At 37.0% G+C, this 22031-nt stretch overlaps 1 protein-coding gene and 1 non-coding gene across 2 annotated transcripts in view; both read right to left on the reverse strand.

Moving 5' to 3' along the window:
* The window catches only part of LIN52 (lin-52 DREAM MuvB core complex component), a 95349-nt gene that overhangs the window by 58402 nt on the left and 14916 nt on the right, over positions 1 to 22031 (reverse strand). The window lies entirely within an intron of this gene.
* LOC139001340 (small nucleolar RNA SNORA69) lies at positions 14458 to 14585 on the reverse strand. Its single transcript, XR_011469950.1, has one exon. It is a non-coding gene; the product is annotated as a small nucleolar RNA SNORA69 (small nucleolar RNA).

Here is a 22031-nt window from a genome sequence, read left to right on the forward strand (position 1 = left end):
AAAAAGTGTGTTGAGAGCACACCACTTCTAGCAGTCACGAAAGAGCCATTAATAGTTGATGTAGTCATCATCAAAACTCCAGCTGGCCCCACCCTTGAGGAGGAATGAATGTTCTGAAAGAGAAATTCTGTTTTAATTCTAAGGAAAGAAAAAGGGAAAAATGAAAAAAGACCCAAGTTTAATGATCAATAGTGATAGAAAGGAAAGCCATCTTAACGGTATTGTTTGAAATGAAGTTAGAAAGGATTTTTCACATCGACCATATCAATATAAGATGCATTTTCACTTACGAAATAAACATAATCCATGCTTTATTTTCAACACACAGTTATCCAACAAAAGGTCACCTGACCTTAAACAAACAAACAAACAGAGGCCAAAGTCTAGTATCAATTTCTATCCTACCATTCATTCCTACCTAATCTCCCAGCAAGTTAGTGCAAATCAAAGCAAGCACTTCAGTGCTGCAGGTAGTGAAGCCTGTTCCTTTCCCAAGAGAGGCCTGTAAAACAGGACAGTCACTGACAGCAGTACAATTACTGACACAGATACAGACTTTATGGACATGTTTATCTCCGCTGTAAATCCACACTCTCTCTCCACTCCGATTCACGAGTCATAAAGAAATTGCAGATAATGAAAAACTTGGGGAAATTTACAGCATGTCGGAAACCTCAGACAGCCAGAAGAAATTAAAGAGCTGACTAGGGATAAATCACACAGGTACAATTAAAACTTCCCGCATACCTCCTTCATTTCCAAACTGAGGCACAATCCAATGGAGCTGATGAAAAGTTGAGGTCATGACTCCTCTGGCTGTAATCATTTCTTAACTAACTGCATGTTAAAATTAGCCAATTCACGGTCACGTGTAAATGCTGATTTCTTGCTGCCACTTTGATTTCCTCCGCTCTCCACTAGAAGCACTCACAGAGCAATTCTGTCTAAAAACAGGCCAAATTGCAACAAACAATAAATGGAAAGGTTATGTCCCATCTCCCACAGCCATCTCTGTAGGTGCAGGACATCTTTACCATTGCCACTGTGGACAGAGCATTAAAATGAGAAAGTGGAGCTACAATGGATGAATGAAATTGGAGGTTTCTTCTTCCCCAATAAATAACAATTCTGAAGGTTTCATTTGATCTCTTTCCAACATTCCAAAGGAGATTTTAAAGGACTGTTATGTTTGATACTAGAATAAGAATGACTTCTGGTAATACTTGTTTTTCAATAGTGGACTGAGTTAGTCCATACTTTTAGGGACTATCTCTACATGAACTTAAAAGTGGTATGGCTTTAGCAATACTGCCTCAACTACCCAACTCTTGTTTTTCACATTCATTCAGTTACAAAGGCTACTAAAGGGAAGGACAAAACAAGAAGGAGAGAAAAAGGCAAAACAAAACAAAGACCCCAGACTTTACCAGAATGTATTAGTGCTAATTAATATGCAACTCTTGTTCCAACAAATCAAATCAAAAAAATAGCAAAGATAAGAAACAATGTCTAGATAAAAAGGCTTAACAGATCAACACCACTTAACATTAGGATAATGTGAGTTAATTATTGGGCCCTCTATTCTATAAGCTTATAAAGTCCCCAGTAAAAGAAAAAAGGGAAGATTCTATCACATGCTGCACTCTTCCATTTCCCCTAATTCTTTAGATGAAATTAACAAACACAAGATCTCTCTGGAAAGCAATTTAGCAGAACACAGATTTTACCAGCTAATTTCTATATAACTAAGCCAAACCAAGAGTGTCAACAAAGTTATACACAAGTCAATACTAATCTTTCTGCATCTTTATAGAATGAAGCTTCAACCAAATTAGCTCTAATATGGTTTTGAAATTCTGAGCTCTGTCAAAGAAATGAAGGTGAACAGGCTTTTTTAGAGGTAATATAGGATGCAATTGACATGGTTTTGATTTTGTTCCTATTTGACCCCTTGATGATTTGAGGTCCATTTTACACTTCAGAGAACCCAAATGTCATTTTCATTTATTACAGTAAGATTTTATTCTCCATGGAATAAAAACAATTCTAAGGAAATACTGAGTTTCAACCCAGACATCACTACCATAGAAAAAGTAGTTCATACCTAGCTCATGGATCTCAATTCTATTCACCCATAAGCATTAGACATGGTGTCTGATTTGCTTTTACTTATAATGAAAAGTTCCTTAAGTTCATAAGTGTCAGACTGATGTCCAGTATCAATCAAGAGCTGTTTAATAGAGGCAGTTTTATTTACAAGTCCCCAAGAGAAAAATCATATTTTATCAAGTATTTGAGTGAAGCCAAGAAACATTACCTACTCTTACTAGGCTAAAAACAATGATATCCCTGAATTAAGAATTAGAAAACTTGAAGAAGAAGAAGGAAAAAAAAGAATTAGAAAACTTAGATTCTCGTCCCAGTTTTGCAAGTAACTAGGTGACTCTGGGCAAATTATTGCAGCTCTGTGAGCCTCAGTTACCTCATCTGTTCAAATGGGTATAGTAGAACAGTAGTGAGAATTAAATGGGAAAACACATTTAAAGAAACACAGCAGGCTGTAATACTTTCAACAATAAAGATAAATTTTAAAAAACGGAAACATGGAAGATTTAAAAATGTTAGTTGCCTTTCCCTCTTCATGAGACATGATTCAGATACCTGGTTCTGTCACTAATAAGCTATGTAGCTGTCCTTAGGCAAGTCACCTAATATCTTTAGACCTTTGTTTCTGTATCTGTAACATCAAAGGGTTGGGACTCAATGATTTCTAAAGATTCCCTTCCAGATCAAACACACTATGATTACCAATTCTGTCACTAAATTACTGGGTGACCCTGAAAAAGTCACTTCATTTCTTTAAACCTCTGTTTCCTTATCTTTAAATACTGGAAGATGAACCAATAGAAAAGCAGACAAGGAATATACCAGGAAAATCAATAAAGAAGGACAAACAAGTGGCCATTAAACATAACTTTATAAGCAATTAAAGAAATGTATATAAAAATATTGAAACAATTTTCCCTATAAAATGGGCAAGTATTAAAAAGTTTAGCAATACTTAGTGTTGGCTAAGATGTAGGAATACAAGTACTTCCATTTACTGTTCTTAGAAATATAATTTGGACAAGTCTTTCTGAAGGTAACTTTGGCAATATGTATAAAAAATTTTTAATGTGCCATTCACGTTGATCTAGAGCAGGGGTGGGCAAACTTTTTGACTCGAGGGCCACAATGGGTTCTTAAACTGGACCGGAGGGCCGGAACAAAAGCATGGATGGAGTGTTTGTGTGAACTAATATAAATTCAAAGTAAACATCATTACATAAAAGGGTACGGTCTTTTTTTTTTTTTTTTTTTTAGTTTTATTCATTTCAAACGGGCCGGATCCGGCCCGCGGGGTAGTTTGCCCACAGCTGATCTAGAGCAAAGGATGCAACTGCAGCATGATTTACTTATGATTACTTAAAGTTCTTTATGTTAACATGTAGTGGGTTTATTTATATATATATATATATATATATTTTTTTTTTTTTTTTTAATATATATTTTATTGATTTTTCACAGAGAGGAAGGGAGAGGGACAGAGAGTTAGAAACATCGATCAGCTGCCTCCTGCACACGCCCTACTGGGGATGTGCCTGCAACCAAGGTACATGCCCTTGACCGGAATTGAACCTGGGACCCTTCAGTCCGCAGGCCAACGCTCTATCCACTGAGCCAAACCAGTTAGGGCATTTCTATTTTTAAAGTAATTAATAAATATTAAAGTTTTTTCTGTTGTAATTTCTAAAACAGTAAATATAGGTATAACCCACAAAAACAAGAGCTCTTTGGGATCACCATTAATTTAAAGTGAAAAGAAGTCCTGACACCAAAAAGTATGTGAACCACTGTTCTAAGGTGATCATCCTCATTTCATAAATGAAGAATCTAGGGCTTAGAAAATTAAGTAACTTGCCTAAGTGGTAGATTGAGATAATAAAGCTGTTATGACTCCAGAACCCAAGCTCTTAATCACTATACTGTCCTTTCCTATTAGCTATTTATCATCTAGCTCCTACCTACTTATCTCCAGGTAATTGTTTTTTTTTCCCTTATATCACATTCAGGTCATCATTTTTCTCTACTACCCTTAGTTACCTCAAACAGAGGTATTTCTTAAGCTATATTGTGAAAAAGCAATTCCTACAAGTTGCTCACTACAAAAGGTAGTATACATCCTCTCAAACCTTTTTTAAACCAGACAAACTTAAGCTTTTCAACCTATCAATTATAGATGATATAATTCCTCAGATCTGACCTCTTTAAGAATCTCTTCTTAAAAACAAACCTCCCCAAATGTCCACAGTAATATCAACAATTATACTCATCTCCCAGTGGACATATTTTGGATCCATGAAATAGTAATTTAAAATTACTACTCAGATGTTTTACATAAGTCACAATGTACTCACTTTAAAAAATATATTTTTATTGATTTTTAGAATGAGAAAGGGAGGGGGGAAGAAGAGGAAGAGAGAGAAACAGAGAGAAAGAGAGAGAGAGAGAGAGAGAGAGAAAATGACTGCTAAAGACAATGACATGGAAAAATGTCATAACTGAATGTTGAGCAAAAGAAGCCCAAAACAAAGACTACATAATTTGTAATTCATTTACATAAATATTTTAAAAAGCAAAAACTTTTAATGATATTATAAGTAATAACAGTGCTTGTCTTTGTGGAAAGTACAAGTAGTGTCTGTGTCTAGGAGGACCATGAAGGAGGCTTTGTATATTGGGAAGGTTCTATTTCTCAATCTGTTCTGGGTTGTGGTTTCATGGGAATATTGATTTTATAAAAATTCATTAAAGTATACATTATAATTTGTGTACTTTTCTTTTTATATATTACTAGAGGCCCAGTGCATGAAATTCATGCGGGGGGGGGGGGGGTGGGGAGGAGGGACCCTCAGTCCGGCCTGCACCCTCTCCAATCTGGGACCCCTCGGGGAATGTCCGACTGCCGGTTTGTGCCCACACTTTTAACAGATGACATCTCCATTGTTGTTTCTTTCTTTTCATGCTTAAACCCATTGGAATTAGTAGGTATCCAAAGTGTGTATACATTTTGGGGGGACACCCTGTATATCTCTAGTTAGCGGTGAAAGGAACCAATGGCAGATTTGGAACCCCCAGACAGGGAACCTCGCTCACTCCCCGCATGTCTCCCCACTCCATTTTCCACCTTCTCGGGCAGCGGGAGAATCAATGTTTTCTCTCATTAACTCAGAAAAGCACGTCCTGTCACCCGCTGCCCAGCAGGAGTGCACTAAGCCCCAAGCAAGCGAGGCTCAGTCAGGGCAGCCTTCGTTCATGGGTGTCGGCACCCAAAGTGCACATTCCTCCTCTGCAGTCGCCCCGACTATCCCACCGTTTCACTGAGAGGACGGAACTCCTCGCCTCCTCTGGGTTCCCAATCTTGAATGCTGACCAAAGGCATCTCAGCTAGGGCCACCCACGCCCACCAGGTGTGTCTGTCCACACCTGCTCCTGCCTCAGCACCTGCATTAGCCCCACAGAGGTGATCTCGTCGCTGCACTGGCCTCCGAGGGAACAGGGCATCACCACTCCGCCCTCTCACTGTCATCTCACAGGCGCCCACCTTCAGCACCCAGAACACCCAGACACTCTCCAAAGGACGTGAGCACATCAGAGGGGACATGCGCACATACTGTGGGGGATGTAGGCGTGCAGAGGTTGATGTAAGTGCGGCGGAGGGGCGGGGGGAGGAACTTGCATGAGCCTTGGTCCAGAACTGTTGCAGGCGCGCGTGGGTGACAGCGAGCTGGGGGCGTTCACACGCCAAGGGGGGAGGAGAGGATGTGCACACTGGAGGCCTGCGGCATCGCAGATCTGCAAACCCCCATGGTGCGGCCAGGAGGACGTCATCTGGCCCGCCACAGTGGCTGTCCCTGCGATCATGCACCTTCTGGGCCAGGAGGCAGGACTTGCGCAGCCACTCCATGGTGCTGATGGCCTGCAGGCGCTACTTCAGCTCGGCCCGCAGGCTCCGCTTGGTGCGCTCACAGCTGCCACCCGCCGTCATGTGGGGAGTACAGGCCACCCTTCGCCGGCCCGCCTTCCCCGCCCAGAGGCTCTCCGCGCATGCTGCCCACAGGCTCGGAGCAGCCTGGGCGGGGCAGGACGCCTGCATGCGCTGCCTACAGGCCCGGCTTGGAGACCAAGCCAGGCATCCGGCCCCTCCCCCCCAGCCCCGCCCCAGCTGCTCCGTGCCTGCACGCTGCCCACCGACCCTCAATTTGCATATTCCCTCCTTATTGGCTGTGGGTGCTGCCATCTTTGTCGTGGAATTACAGTTAATTTGCATATTACTCTTTTATTAGAGAGGATATTTAAATTTTTTAAAGTTTATTAAAGAACAAAAATGATGGAACAGTGGAATATTTCTATATCTGAAGTCTTATTTTAGGTCTTTTTTCTTTGCATTCCATATCCAGAACTTCAACCTGTCAGATTCATCCTCTCAAAGGTTTTCTTCACTATTATCAAGTCAATTTTTACACGTATTCTCCTATAAGAGTCAATCAAATGTAACAGTCCTTCCTTTAAAAATTTCATTCCTTTTTTACTATTATGTTTCTCAAATCTTTTTCAGTTATAACAAATATTAGTAGCTTTTACCAAGCTTTTAGTTTAGACTTAAAGGTTAGAGAAACTTCTCTTCTACATATCAAAAGTCATTATTTTTCTAGAGTTCCTATAGCAAAGTGCTTTGTCATCTCTATAAATTACATGCAAAATCACCACCCTCCCACATCATATTTCTAACACAAACCAATGGAAAGAAGAAGAAGAAAAAAAGGAACTGACATTACACTTAAAAACGCTCTTGATTTTGTTGAAATCTTTAGAGCATCAAAAACTAAACTAGCCTGGCCAGTGAAAGTCAGTGGTTGAGTGTTGACCCTGTGAACTAGGAGGTCAGGATTCGATTCCTGGTCAGGACACATGCCAGGGTTGCAGGCTTGATCCCCAGTAGGGGGCATGCAGGAGGCAGCCAGTCAATGATTCTCTCTCATCATTTATGTTTCTCTCCCTGAAATCAATAAAAATAAATATTTTTTAAAAACCACTAAACTAATAAATAATCAAACAAGCAATAAGAAAATGCCAATTTATTTTCTTAGGAGCGGAAACAGTCATTCTTATACCCAAAGCCTGGAAAGAAACTCAATTCCTATGTACAACTATTGCAATTATTTGGTTCTCCTCTTTGTCATAACAAAACTATATTCTAAGCCAAAAAGGAAAAAAAAATTATTAGGTCCATTTTACCTCTCAACCAAACAGCTGCAGTTTCATTTGAGACTGACAGATACTCTAAATGGTTCTTTGCTCCTGTTGAGTAGTTAATACTGAATTCAGTTCTCCAAGTATAAGGAAGAAAGGCTGAAAACATAAAGTTTGACAAAATCTTGGCCAATGTTTGCTGATGAAAAGATGCCTCTTTCACCAACAAAATCATCTCTGGTCCTTGACCCATCAGCTTATCACTCCTTTTTTCCCCCCAATTTCTACTTCTAGAAGGTCATGCTAAGGTTGGAAAACGAAGGGTCATTAACTGTCACCATGCTATTCATTACCTGCTTTAAAAGATCTATTGTTATTAATGGACCTAGACATTTTTATTTAGAAACAGTTCATAAAAGAGTTTAAAATTTTAACTGCATAGGAAATTAAGAGGTAGATCTTTCAAGTAACTAATTTTATTTTTAAAAGGTATAAATTTTTCTTTACTTTTAGATAGTTTTTTCCTACTCAACAAAATAGAATGTCTTCATTGTTGACAACTAGAAAATTCAGAAAAATTTTAAGGAAAAAAAATCACTCAAGATAGCCATTGCAACATACTGGTTTATTTCCTTCCAATAATTTGTCTATGTCCATGCTCTCAAAACAAAAGAAATTGCTAATTTGTGCTCTAAATTTTTTCATTGCAATTATCCTTTCATATAATGAGTATTTTTGTCATTAAGTGCTTTTTAATGCTTTAACATGATTTTTAATGGCTACATTGTCTTCTACTGTATGGATGTACTATAATTCACTTGGTTATTCCCTAATGTTTAATTTTTTCACTATGTACATTTTTTTTCATCAATTTCAGAGAGGAAGGGAAAGGGAACGAGAGATAGAAACATCAATGATGAGAGAGAATCATTGGTTGGCTGCCTCCTGCACACCCTCTGCTGGGGATTGAGCCCGCAACCCAGGCATGTGCCCTTGACCAGAATTAAACCTGGGACACTTGTCTACAGGCCGACGCTCTATCCAGCCAGGGCACTATGTACATCTGACCTATCATATATTTTGTAGAATTATGCAGAATGTTACTTTGAGCCCAACTCCATCCAAATTAATTATGCCTTGCTTAATTAATTTATGCCTGCTTTCCTCTATCTTTGCCTCCCCCCCCAAAAGGAAATAAAACACTGCAAACATTTTATGGTAAAATCCTCTTTGCGTATAAAGCCATTTCTGAGGCAATGTTGGGTTTATCATATAACTTGACTAATGGAGAAAAGATACAAATGCTTATAGGCCTTAATAGTAACTTGAGGCTTTGTCTATCCTAATTTGTTAACCAAGGGAAACATAAGAAATAGCATGTTTTATTTCCCATTATAATATATTAAAAAAACAAAATACTTAAGGCTAAACTGACAACTTCTAATTATGAAAAATAACCTAGATCCCTTCAAAGTGGGAATTCTAGATTTTATACTGTATTACAACCTAAATAGGATGCCATGTTAATGGCTATGGTGAAATAGTATGGCAATGCAGAAAACAAAAGTAAGTTTCATTTGATATTTGAGAAATGCAAATTATAACATTTTAGGTTGCTTTTTAATCACATTCCCTGGAGCTTTATTTTTCAGGTTACAATAATTTAAATCTATACTTTCTTGAATTTCCAGTCCTTGTCACCAGACATGATCAAGAAACATTAAAAAAAAAATGTTTCATTGTCACAAGTGAATAAACAAACATTAAAACAATATATTAATATTTTGCCTATCAAGATGGCAATAGCCGAAACCGGTTTGGCTCAGTGGATAGAGCATCAGCCTGCGGACTGAAAGGTCCCAGGTTCGATTCCGGTCAAGGGCATGTACCTGGGTTGCGGGCACATCCCCAGTAGGGGGTGTGCAGGAGGCAGCTAATCGATGTTTCTCTCTCTCTCATCGATGTTTCTAACTATCTCTCTCCTTTCCTCTCTGTAAAAAATCAATAAAATATATATTAAAAAAAAAGATGGCAATAACTTTTAAAAATTATAATACTTGGTGTTGGCGAAAATATAAGGCTAGGTAGTGCCTTTCTGGAAGACAATTTGACAGTAAATTTCATTCTCCTTGAGAGATCCCACAAATCTCCAGCTACATGTAAAATGTAGTCTTCACTCCTTGGAATTTACCCTAGTGCTGCTATAACCCAAATAGAGGGGTTAATTAAAAGGTGCATCAACAGCAAATATTTTTTTTTTTAAATATATTTTATTGATTTTCTGCAGAGAGGAAGGGAGAGAGATAGAGAGTTAAAAACATCGATGAGAGAGAAACATCGATCAGCTGCCTCCTGCACATCCCCCACTAGGGATGTGCCCGCAACCCAGGTACATGCCCTTGACCGGAATCGAACCTGGGACCTTTCAGTCCGCAGGCCGACGCTCTATCCACCGAGCCAAACCGGTTTTGGCGACAGCAAATATTTTAGGGAAATTACTGTTACTTCAAATTTAAACTTCCAAATTATTTTTTTCCAGTTAACAAAGATTTGGTCAGTTACTATATACAAAGGCCATAACAATTTTCTGAATAGCTACAGGTAGGTAATTGAATGAAAAAGTACTACTATGTAAGAAAACTATACTAAAGTAATTGATTCAACTTAGAGGCTTGATAATCTACCAAAGAGTAGAGAGACTCTACAAATCTACTTCTGAAGTTATGGATATTTTGTTTCACAAATTTATTTCCCTGAGAAAAAAATAACTACCTGTTGCCTAGGTGATATGACTAAACTTGAAAAGAGCATTGCTTTAATGCTGTTAATTACACCAACCTATACTAATGGATTTTACTTATTTCTATGAAAATTAAGGTGCCTGCCTACTAAGGGACATGTACTAGTAAGAGAATTAGGTGATTTTTATTCTTTAAGCAAATCCCTCTTTTCCTTCTGAGTTCCCTGTTTTTAACCAGGCTCTAAACATAAGGGCAAAAACTCTTAATTTCAGCTTACTCCCTAAGACCTATCCAGAAAATGATATACCTGAAACATCTACTGTCAGTGCACTTCTTTCTAGTCACACTGCCATCATTCATTCAAGCCCTCAATTCCTCTTGCTGAATTCCCACAATAGCTTCCAGCCTCTGTCTCTACCATTCCCTCCCATCCTATGCACTAATGCCTCCTAAAGGTACGTGACTTCCCTACTCAAAAATCTTCAGAGATAGAATTTTTAATGATGCAGAAAAAGAATAAATGAAAAAAAAAGTATTTACAGGCTAAAATTACATACATAGACTTTAGTCTCAGTAATGTTAAAAAGCATGTCTGTGTATATGCATGGGCTCACATAGAAATGTAAGCACACATTCATACAGAAAGGAAAAATGGAGGGTCAGGAAACACATCCAATGTTAACAGTAGTTATCTCTTAGTCGTAATGCTAGGTTTTATTTACTTTCTTCTTTATCTTTACAATAAACAGATTTGTAGTAAAGTCTCTTGGTAAAGTGTCTCACAAGCCATATAGTGAACATATAGTTAATGTTATAGTCAGTAAGACATTCAAAAGACATTGCACATGCTCCCTATTATCTATGAATCTAACCCTTCACACCTGCCCCGCCCCGCCAAGTTCAAGGCCCTCCTCAATCTGGCACCTATCTCCCTCCTAGTCTTAGTCCTTATGACCCTTAATATAACCTGGGCTCCTTAAGGACCAGATTAGATCATTCATATTGTTCCTTGAGCATAGCAGTTGTTTCAAACTCTGCTTTCATACTCATTCCACCTAGAATGTGGTCCCTTCTCACTTCCACCTATCCAGATCCTATGTGCTCTCTAAGGTCTATGCTCAATGATCCAGAAATAGCAAATACCACCACACCCATATCTTTCCCTTGTTCATAGCAGACAACACTAATTGATTTCTGAATCCAGGCCCCTTCTCAAAATCCCTCAATTAAACAGACCTAGGCAATCTTTACTCATCAATCCATGTTGACATACAAAATGAAACTTATCTGCCATTCCTAAAGCAATCTAATGTAATTGCCCCCTTCTCCCCTATCCCCAGTTCTTTGTGCTCTTATAGAGTTTATCTTCTCCACCTTCTATAAAGAATCATTTACTTAATTGTCTTATCTCTTTCCTGCTAGATTTTAATCTGTACAAGGGCAGTAATTTATGTCTTATTCATCTTCATAGCTGCTACAGAGCCTTGCAGGAAGCAGGCATTCAAATAGTTGCTTCATTCTTTTGCTACTATCTCATCACTCAAAATGGCTAAGTAGATAAAAGTTTTATGTTGAAACAATTAAATTCTTCTTGAGGTATTGAGTTCAAGTTTCTTTTGTCAATTTTAGCTAATACTAATTCAAAATAATACATATAAAAATAAGTAAAGAAAGAATATATACATCCCTTTGTAGCATATTTACAATACCCAAGATTTAGAAGTAGCCCAAGTGTCTATCATTAGATGAATGAATAAAAAAGCTGTGGTATATTTACACAATGGAATACCACTCAGCCATCAAAAAGGAAATCTTATCCTTTGTGACAGCATGGATGGACCTGGAGAATATTATGCTAAGTGACATAAGCCAGTCAGAGAAAGACAAATACCATATGATTTCACTTACATGTGGAATCTAATGAACAAACAAATAGAAACAGACTTATAGATACAGAAAACAGACTGACAGCTGTTAGAGGGGAGGGAGCTTGGGGGACTGGGTCAAAAAGGTGAAGGGATTAAGAAAACAGTAACAGCAACCAAAACACCTCATAGACACAGACAACAGTTTGATGATTACTAGAGGGAAAGGGCAGGAGGAGGTAGAAGAGGATAAAGGAGAGAGGAAGGAGACTTGACCTTGGGTGATGAACATATAATACACAGATGATGTATTATAGAATTGTATACCTGAAACCTATATAATTTTATTAACCAACTAGAGGCCCAGTGCACGAAATTTGTGCATGGGTAGGGTCCCTAGGCCTGGCTGGCAATCAGGGCTGATTGGGGCCTTCTGGCTGCTGGCCAGGGCTTTCCTTCCCTCATTACACGCTGCCCCCTGGTGGTCAGCGCACGTCATAGTGAGTAATTGAATTCCCGGTCTCCTGGTCAAACTCCCGAGGGGACACTTTGCATATTAGCCTTTTATATATATATATATATAGATGTCACCCCAATAAATTAAATTAAAAAGTAAAAAATATACATTGCTTAAGAAAGGAATTGTTTGGGGGATAAAACAATGGAGAAATGAAAAGAAAAAAAAAAGCTAAAAATCAAGCAAAGCATCAACAAAGTCAGGCAAGTAGTCTGGTAAAGTTACAAGAACTTTTTACCAAAATCAGAAACACAGTTCAGGAGACAATGTGTAGAGGAAAAAGTAGTAATATAATAAGACACATGCTGCCATCTAGAGGTTGAAGGCTAGATGACTTTTCTCTTCAATCAGACAAGTGAGTTAATTTAACTTTTAACTATTATAGACAAAGGTAGGACTGAACAGACCTTATAAAGTAAGCCAGATAAATAATTGTGATGTCAAGTCACAGTGAAGAATATTCAGAGTATAAGAGTGTCAATTATTATCTCCCTGCCCTCCTTCATAGGTTAAAATTAAAAAAATTAAAAGAGCTAAGTGTTCGTTAGAATTTTATTTGGACTTCTAAACAAAATGGCCACTTAAAAAAAATCACATGCCTAGAGGGTAGAGAAGTCTACTATACCACAGACTAGCTTGAAGCAGAAGCTTTTCTGTGGTACCACCACCAAAGAAAGTTGTATCAAATAGTTTCTGGTGCATACAACTTCATCAATGTAGATTACTGGGATGAAGTATCAAGTTTAAATGGGGAAGTCTCAATCTGTTTACAATAAAATGTTTACTTTCAAAAACTATGGTGATTACATTTAGCCAAATAACAGTCCTACTGAAACTGTTAAACAAACATACAGGATTAGACTGTAAATTAGCAGAAGCACTTGCATATATCAAAATAAGCTAAATTTCTTAAAGCTTCTTTAGATGGTAATATACTTCATGTGATTTAATTTACTTAATAACTTCTTAGGTAATCTTTTCTTTATAGTACCAAGGTAATTTCAAATCAGTCCAAGTAAATGAGTGTAAGTTAAATTGATATTTTTATTTGTTTTATAAGATACTAGAGGCCTGATGCACGAAATTCATGCAAGGGGCTTGGCCCCCGCCGCTGCAGCAGCTGCCTCTGCCTTGGCCCCCACCCACCGCCCCTCGGCCCCCGCTGCTATGGTGGCTACCTCTGCCTCGGTCCCTGCTGCCACCGCTTCGTCCAAAAGGTTGCCTGGAAGGACGTCTGGAAGGACATCCAGTCTAATTAGCATATTATGCTTTTGTTATTATAGATGGTAAAGTGTAATCAAGAATAAATGTATCAAATTCAATTCCTCTTCATTATTTTTTTTTAAATATATTTTATTGATTTTTTCACAGAGAGGAAGGGAGATGGATAGAGAGTTAGAAACATCGATGAGAGAGAAGCATCGATCAGCTGCCTCCTGCACATCCCCACTGGGGATGTGCCCGCAACCCAGATACATGCCCCTGACCGGAATCGAACCTGGGACCCTTCAGTCCGCAGGCCGACGCTCTATCCACTGAGCCAAACCGGTCTCGGCTCCTCTTCATTATTAAAAACAAAACAAAACACCACAACATCTAACAAAAAATAAGACATAACTTCTTTAACCTGACAAAGGGAATCTACAAAACACCCGCAAACATCACACTTAGTGCTTTTCCCTAAGATTAGGAAGAAGACAAAGATGTCCACTCTTGCTGCTTCTATTCAACACTGTACCACACTTACTAACCAGGGCAATTAGACAAGACAATGAAATAAAATATCCAGATTGGAAATAAAGAGGTAAAACTATCTCTATTTGCAGGTAACCTAATTTGGGGTATTAAAAATCTTAAGTATATCTACTAAAACACAATTAGAATTAATAAGTAAGTTAAGTTGCAGGATATAAAATGCATGTACAACAATTGTTTTTCTCTACAGTAGCAATAAGCACACTGAAAATGAAATTAAGAAAACAATTTCATTTATAATACATCAAAAAATAAAATATGTAGGAATACATTTTTTAAACTTCACAATTGTCCATGTCAGTCTGTCATGATTTCAGCCTCATACGGCAAAATAAAAAATGATCAACACAAGATTTTCTTTCAGGACTTATGAATACATATTAATAAATTAAGTGCAAAATTTACACATACTTTGAAAACTAAAAAATATGGTTGAAAGAAATTAAAGAAGATATAAGTAAAGAGAATGATACACCACATTAATGAATGACCTTAATATTATTAAGATGGCAATACTCCCCAAAGTGATCTAGAGAGTCAATGCAATCCTTATCAAAATCCCAGCTGATTTCTTTTAAATAACTGACAAGTTAAAATTCCTATGGAAATTCAAGGGATCCAGAAGAGCAAAAACAATCTTAAAAAAAACAAAGCTGGAAAACGCACACATCCCAATTTGAAAACTTGCTACAAAGCTACAGTGATGAAGATAGTGAGGTACTGCCCTAGCCAGTTTGGCTCAGTGGATAGAGCAACGGCCTGAGCACTGAAAGTTCGAGTGTTCGATTCCAGGTCAAGGGCACATACCTGGGTTCAGGTTTGATCCCCAGCCCCTACCGGGGCACGTGAAGGAGGCAACCAATTGATGTGTCTCTCTCACATGGATATTTCCTCCCTCCCTCACTCCCTCTACTATCTCTAAAATCAAAGAAAAAAATACCCTCTGGCGAGGATTAAAAAAAATAAAAGTAGACAAAGGATCTGAATAGATAGTTTTCCAAAAAGACATACAATTGGCCAATAAGCAAATGAAAACATGTGCGATATCATTAGTTTTAGGCAAATGTAATTCCAAATCACGAGCTACCACTTCACATCCATTAAGATGGACATGATAATAACTTCCTTAAACAAAAAATAACAAGTATTGGCAAGGATATGAAGAAATTGGAACCCAGTATTTTAAATAGTCTGACAGTTCCTCAAAGGTCAGAGGTAGAGTTACCATATGATCCAGAAATTCCACTCCTAGTTATAAAATTCAACAGAATGAAAAGATAGACCCACATAAAAACTTGTACGTGAAGTTCATAGTAGCATTATTCACATCAGCCAAATAGTGAAAATAACTCAAATGTCCATCAACTAGTGGATAAATATAATGTGGATTACTAGTGAATAACTGTATTTATACAATAAAACATTCTGCAGCCAAAAAAGAAATAAAGTACTGATACATGCTACAACATAGAAGAATACTAAAAACACTATGTTAAGTGAAAGAAACTAGTCACAAAAGACCACATTTTGTATGATTCCATTTATATGAAATGTTCAGGCTAGGCAAATTCATACAAACAGATTAGCTACTGTAGAGAAATACGATTGGTTTCTTTTTTTTTTTTTAATATATTTTATTGATTTTTTACAGAGAGGAAGGGAGAAGGATAGAGAGTTAGAAACATCGCTGAGAGAGAAACATCGATCAGCTGCCTCTTGCACACTCCCTACTGGGGATGTGCCCGCAACCGAGGTACATGCCCTTGACCAGAATCGAACCCGGGACCCTTGAGTCCACAGGCTGATGCTCTATCCACTGAGCCAAACTGGCTAGGGCATGATTGGTTTCTGTACATGCATATTATATCCTGCACTTTATTCAACTCATTTATTAGTCCTGCTCTTATGCCTATTGAGTTTAGGGGTGGAAGGAAATGGGGAGTGACTGCTAATGGGTAGTTTCTTTTGGTAGTGATAAAAAGGTTCTAAAACTGATTGTGTTGCAAGAACTCTGAATATATAAAAATCATTGAATTACACACTATAAAAAAGTAAACTGTAGCCTGGCCGGTTTGGCCCAGTGGTTGAGTAACAACCTAGGAACCATGAGGTCAAGATTCAATTCCTGGTCAGGGCACAAACTTGGGTTTGGGGCTCAATCCCCTGTGTGGGGCATGCAGGAAGCAGCCAATCAATGAGTCTCTCTCATCATTGATGTTTCTCTCTCTCCTTCTCACTTCCTCTCTGAAATCAATAAAAATATATTATTTTTAAAAGTGAATTGTAGAGTATATAAATTATATCTCAATAAAGCTGTTATTAAAAACAAAAAACAACAAAAAAACACCATGCACCAGAACCCCAAGCTTTAGCCTAAGTTTCAAATGACATGATCTACTGTCATTCTATTTTAAAATATTTTCAAGATAGCCAGTAAATAGGTAACCTGCATGACTACTAAAATGTTTATAGCTTTAAGGGATTGGGGGGGAGGGGGCGGTTCTTAAGAGTAAAAAACGGCAGAGAATCAGGTATTCAATAAGATTTACAATAGTTCAATGGGTCTTAGGAATAAAGCAAGCTATATAATGTTGCAACTTACAAGACTAAGTCAGGATTATGCCCAGGTCATGATCACGATGGAGTAGGGTTCAGGCATAAGTTAGAATCAAACCATTATCAACAAGTTTCACACTATCTTTACTATGTGTGGTTGATCATCCACTGTCATAGAGGAAAAATTCCAGATATTACAAGGCCTTCTTACTTTTCTCATCACTAAAACACAAAAAAATCATCCAGAAACAGAATAATTTCTAGAAATTTCTACCTTTTCAGTTTTAAGTCAATGAATTTCATTAGAAAAACTCTGTCATTTCATTTGAAGGCATCTGCAGTTGATCATTCTTCAATCAAAAAATATGCATTGCACACTTACTATAAACCAGGTACTCTATGGGTTACAAAGACAGCCCAAAAATATGATTCTTATTATATAGTTATAATCAATCCAAGAGATAAGACATACCAAAAATTTCCCAAAACGGTAAAAGTGCCATACAAAATAAACTGCTCTTGAGTAATTTGGGAGAATAAAAGAGTTCACTTTTCATATCAGGTATGAAAGAGGTAAATACTGGGCAGAATAATGAAGGATGAATAAAAGTTATAATACTAGAACTAGGTCAGGGAGAACTTTCTGAGAAAAAAGAATAGCATGAACAGAATTAAGAAGATGGGAAAGTGTTCTGGAAAGAGTGAGTATTTCAAATGGGAACAGTGCATGGTATTTTGGTAGGCTAGTGATTAGGCTAGGGCCAGAGTATAGAGAAAGCATGTCAAACTCAAAGGCTAATACGGGCCAAATAAACAAGGTTTAAGTTTATGTGGACCACAAAAAAGCAAAAGCTTCAATTTTCATAGAAACGTAGGTTTACTTCGATAGAGACATGCTCAATACGAAGGGCTGGAATAAATGAGTAACTATTAACATAAAATAATAGAACATTTTAATAAAAATTAATATTTTTTCTTGAACATTAACTTGCCAGACACTGAATAACTGCACAAATTAATAAGCATAACACAAATAAACCTATTTTTCTTGTTCTCCGAAAGCAAAATATTTCCTGTTGCGTACACCAAGCAAGTCAGTACAAGACTAATGACGTGGCAGTCAGCTGCTAAAATATTCGCTGCTAGTATTAGTGGCGAGAAATGATGCACCTGCGCGTAAGGCGCATAAGGGAAATGAATACAACACGATTATAGTAACCAGTCATCAGGGAACATTGTAGTTCGTTATTAATAACTAGTGGCCTGGTGCACGAATTCGTGCACATTGAAAGGAAATTAATTAGAAGAAATATTTTAATATCACTATTCACTCTTTCTCTATAATATGTCAACCAAATTTACGATCGACAATGACAGATAGATTGAAACACACATGTGCAATTGGCACCAGCAAGAGCTTTATATGTATCATGCATGCACGAGTCGACATAGCCTTTTATATATATAGGATAAACTTGCTTAATTAGACTTACTTTCTGCTTTAGCTGAACTTTTTCCAGCCCAGTGAAGCACCTCAACTTCTCTTTCAGGTAATTGTCAGCAACACAGCAGTAAATATCAACACAAAGCAGATTATTATTGTAGATTGCACAGGGAGAACAAAGGGTAAAATATTTAACTGCAGCAGTGTTTGATTATATTCTGCGCAGTGAGAAAACCTGAAGTCATGTTCAAGGTCCACCATTTCTTACTTCTTTTCAGTCGGGTCAAGTTTCTAAGCTTCTAAATCTTCATTTTCCAGCTAATGAAAAGAAAATAGGATTCTACCGAGTCTCCTATCTACATACTCCAGGACTTCTGTGAGGCTCAAATGAGATGAGGCATGGGAAAACGCTTCACAGACATTTGGTTATAGTGTGAAATGTTTGCACCTGGCTATAAAGCAAGTCGTGTTCCTGGGCTGAAGAAACTGCAACGAGGCTAGTCACTAGGGAGAGGAAGCTGGGCATTGCCACATGATGTCGTTACCCTGACGGACACTTAGCATATTAGCCTTTTACATATATAGATTATGTATAACAGAATATTGTAAAAATTAAGTTACGAAATTTTTATTAAAACGTTTCTTACATACCATTATATTGGCTGGGCCACAAAAATATTCATTGTGTGCCACATGTGGTCTGCGGGCCCTGTGTTTGACATGCTTGGTATAGAGGATTTTGAATGCCATGCAAAGGAATCTGAATTTTATCATATGGGTAATGAAGTACTGTTAATGACTTATGAGCAAAGGACAAACCAAAGAAATGATATTTCAGAAAAATTAATCTGGTAGTGGCAAACAAGAGAGACTGGGATAAGGTAGTTGAGAGGCAGGCAGACCAATAAGAAGTGACTACAACAGTTCCAGTACAAAACAGAAAGGACACTGAACTCACATGAAAGTAACAGAAATGGAATTCTTTATATGGTAAGGCAGTTTACAATTTTTTGTATTTCTATATATATCATGAGAATTTCATATAAATTAACTGCCCAAATCAAGCCAAGAGGCCCCTATACAAAAAATTATTGCACTCCCAAATCTGCACACCAAAAGGGTTATGAGACATAATCATGTACCAAATCAAAGGGCAGGGTTTGTCTTTCAAAAGACACAATCTAGTTATTATCAGCCCAAGAAGGTTCACATTATTTCTATACTAACATTTAACAATGCTCTAGGGAAGTGACAAACAATCATGTTTTAAGGACAAATATTTTTTGCATCTTTTTCCTTTCCATCATCTTTATCAGTGGAGATATTTGCATGAAAACAGGATAACTGGTCCTGGGGGATTCATCAGTTCCTATTGCTTATTTTTCATCCATGTCATCCTCTCAATTAATGTAGAAAAGAGGATTGAGACATTGAAATACCAGATTAGGGTATCAAGTAAATGTCAACCTCTAGAGTAGATGAATAATCTATAAGGACAAAAAAAAAAAAAAAAAAAAAAAGGATCTTGTTTTTATGCAAATACACTATACACAATAAAACAAAGAGAGTTTATATCCAAGAAGTCTGATCCATATCAATGTAATTCTTTCCAAGTCTAAATATAAAATCTATATTCTAAATATGTCAATAAATTCCTATGATCAAAGCAAATGACAATCAGTTGCAAAGCACTGCTACAGAAGTTTAAATAAGACTGAATTTTGAACTAGAAAATAATTTTGAAAAATCTCAGCTGTACTCATGGGATTTATCTGGCAGAAATGAGCATTTCTGTTGCATAGTTTTGGTTCAGTGCATAAAGTGGCTGATTAGGTGACTTTAAATCTCCCCACCTACAAAGCCTTAAGTTTTAGATATACCCTTAACAGTAATAATGGTTTTAACTGTGTGGATTAAAAGTAAAACAAACCATACCAAGTTTCTGATTCAGTGGAAAGCCATTAAAATAGACTTTATTGATGCTTAGGGAACTGATTCATTCTAAAAACTGATAAAGAGAAAGAATAATTTATTCAGTAAAAATAGCTTTCAAGGTAATAATAAATAGTTACTAAGATAAAGACCATCATAGAAAAATTCTAGCTAATAAGAAGGAATGACAGAATTAGAATATTACCATTTTGAAACCTATAATAAAATAGTGGACTTAGGCAGTTATCAAAGGTTGCTAAAACTCTGGTGCAAGGCTGATGGTGAATTTTTACAATGAATAATAAATCAGGCTAACAATATCTTTACCAAATAATTAACCTTAACATCACAAAGAGAGACAGACATTATATACCTTCTGATAAATGTATACAATACTTATGAAATATTCTTGCCAAAATAAAAATCAAGCCTATATCTACCTATGCACCACCATAGGGATGGTAAGCAACAAAATCTAGAATATGGAAAATGCTACTGAACAAATAACTAGGTTTCATAAATGACAAGGGAAAATAAAAGGGAGGAGGAACTATGACAGATTAAAAGAGACTTAAGCCTGGCTGGTGTGGCTCATTGGTTGAATGTTGACCTATGATCCAGGAGGTCACAGTTTGATTCCCAGGTTGTGGACTCAATCACAAGTAGGAGGTGTGCAGGAGGCAGCTACTAGTAATTGATGATTCTCTCTCATCACTGATGTTTCTCTCTCTCTCTCTCCCTTACTCTCTGAAATCAATAAAAACATATTTTAAAATAGTAATAAAAAATAAATCAAAGAGCCCAGCTGGCATGGCTCAGTGGTTGAGCATTGACCTATGAACTCAGGGCACATGCCAGGGTTGCAGGCTCAATCCCCAGTGTGGGGCATGCAGGAAGCAGCCGATCAATGATTCTCTCTCATCATTGATGTTTCTATCTCTCTCTCTATCTCTCTTCCTCTCTGAAATCAATAAAAACTATTTTAAAAGTAAATGAATAAGTAACTAAAAGAGACTTAAAAGATATAAGCACCAAATATGGTATATGAACCTTAGTTAAGATACTGATTTAAACAAGCTAACTGTATAAAAGCAATTATGAGTCAACCAGGAAAATCTGAATCTTAATTGGGTATTTGATGACATTAAGCAAGCTTGCTAAAAAATTTTAGGCATAATAATGGAAGTGCAGTTACATTAAAGAAAGAACGACAGAAAGAAAGGAAGGGAGGGAGGGTCCTTGTCTTTTGAAATCACATCTGAAGTTATTTGACAATGAGGTAATCTGATGCCTGAGAATTGCTTTAAAAGAATCATGGGAGGTTGATATAAGTAAAACAGATTGCCCATGTTGACTATTAAAGCCAGATATGAGTACATGAAGTCATTATTTTAGTCTCTCTACCTTGGTATATGTTTAAAATTTTCCATAATTAAAATCAGTGAAAAAAACGCACACAAACTCACTTCATTATCTTTCACAGTAGGAAAGCAGAAAAAAACACACACTATTTAGAGAAAATACAGCAATTTCAACTATAACTAACTAGAGATAACATTATTAATCAATATATTCGATAATATAGCATCTTCTTGACACACTGAGCATAAAATTTATTTCATAAAAAAATTGACACAGAGAGATAAAGGATTGATCATTATTATTATTACAGCATTTATTATCCAGAGCTAGAAAGAGAATCAATTTCTATACTATACAAGCCTTGCATTCATGAATTTAATGATCAATGATTTGCTTTTTCATTATAAACCCTGGAGGTCTATGACATACCTGGTAATTAGTAATTTTACAAAGACATAAACTTCAACCACAAGAAATACACAGTACATAGAGAAGAGTTAGGTCACAATGAGTGAACCTAGCAGAGAACCTAGCAACCATATCTCAAAGCAGTTTGTTGTTCTCTG

This window comes from Myotis yumanensis, unplaced genomic scaffold (assembly GCF_028538775.1).
Source record: "Myotis yumanensis isolate MYYU_CA2020_CCGP unplaced genomic scaffold, mMyoYum1.0.hap1 SCAF_1, whole genome shotgun sequence".
NCBI lineage: Eukaryota > Metazoa > Chordata > Mammalia > Chiroptera > Vespertilionidae > Myotis > Myotis yumanensis.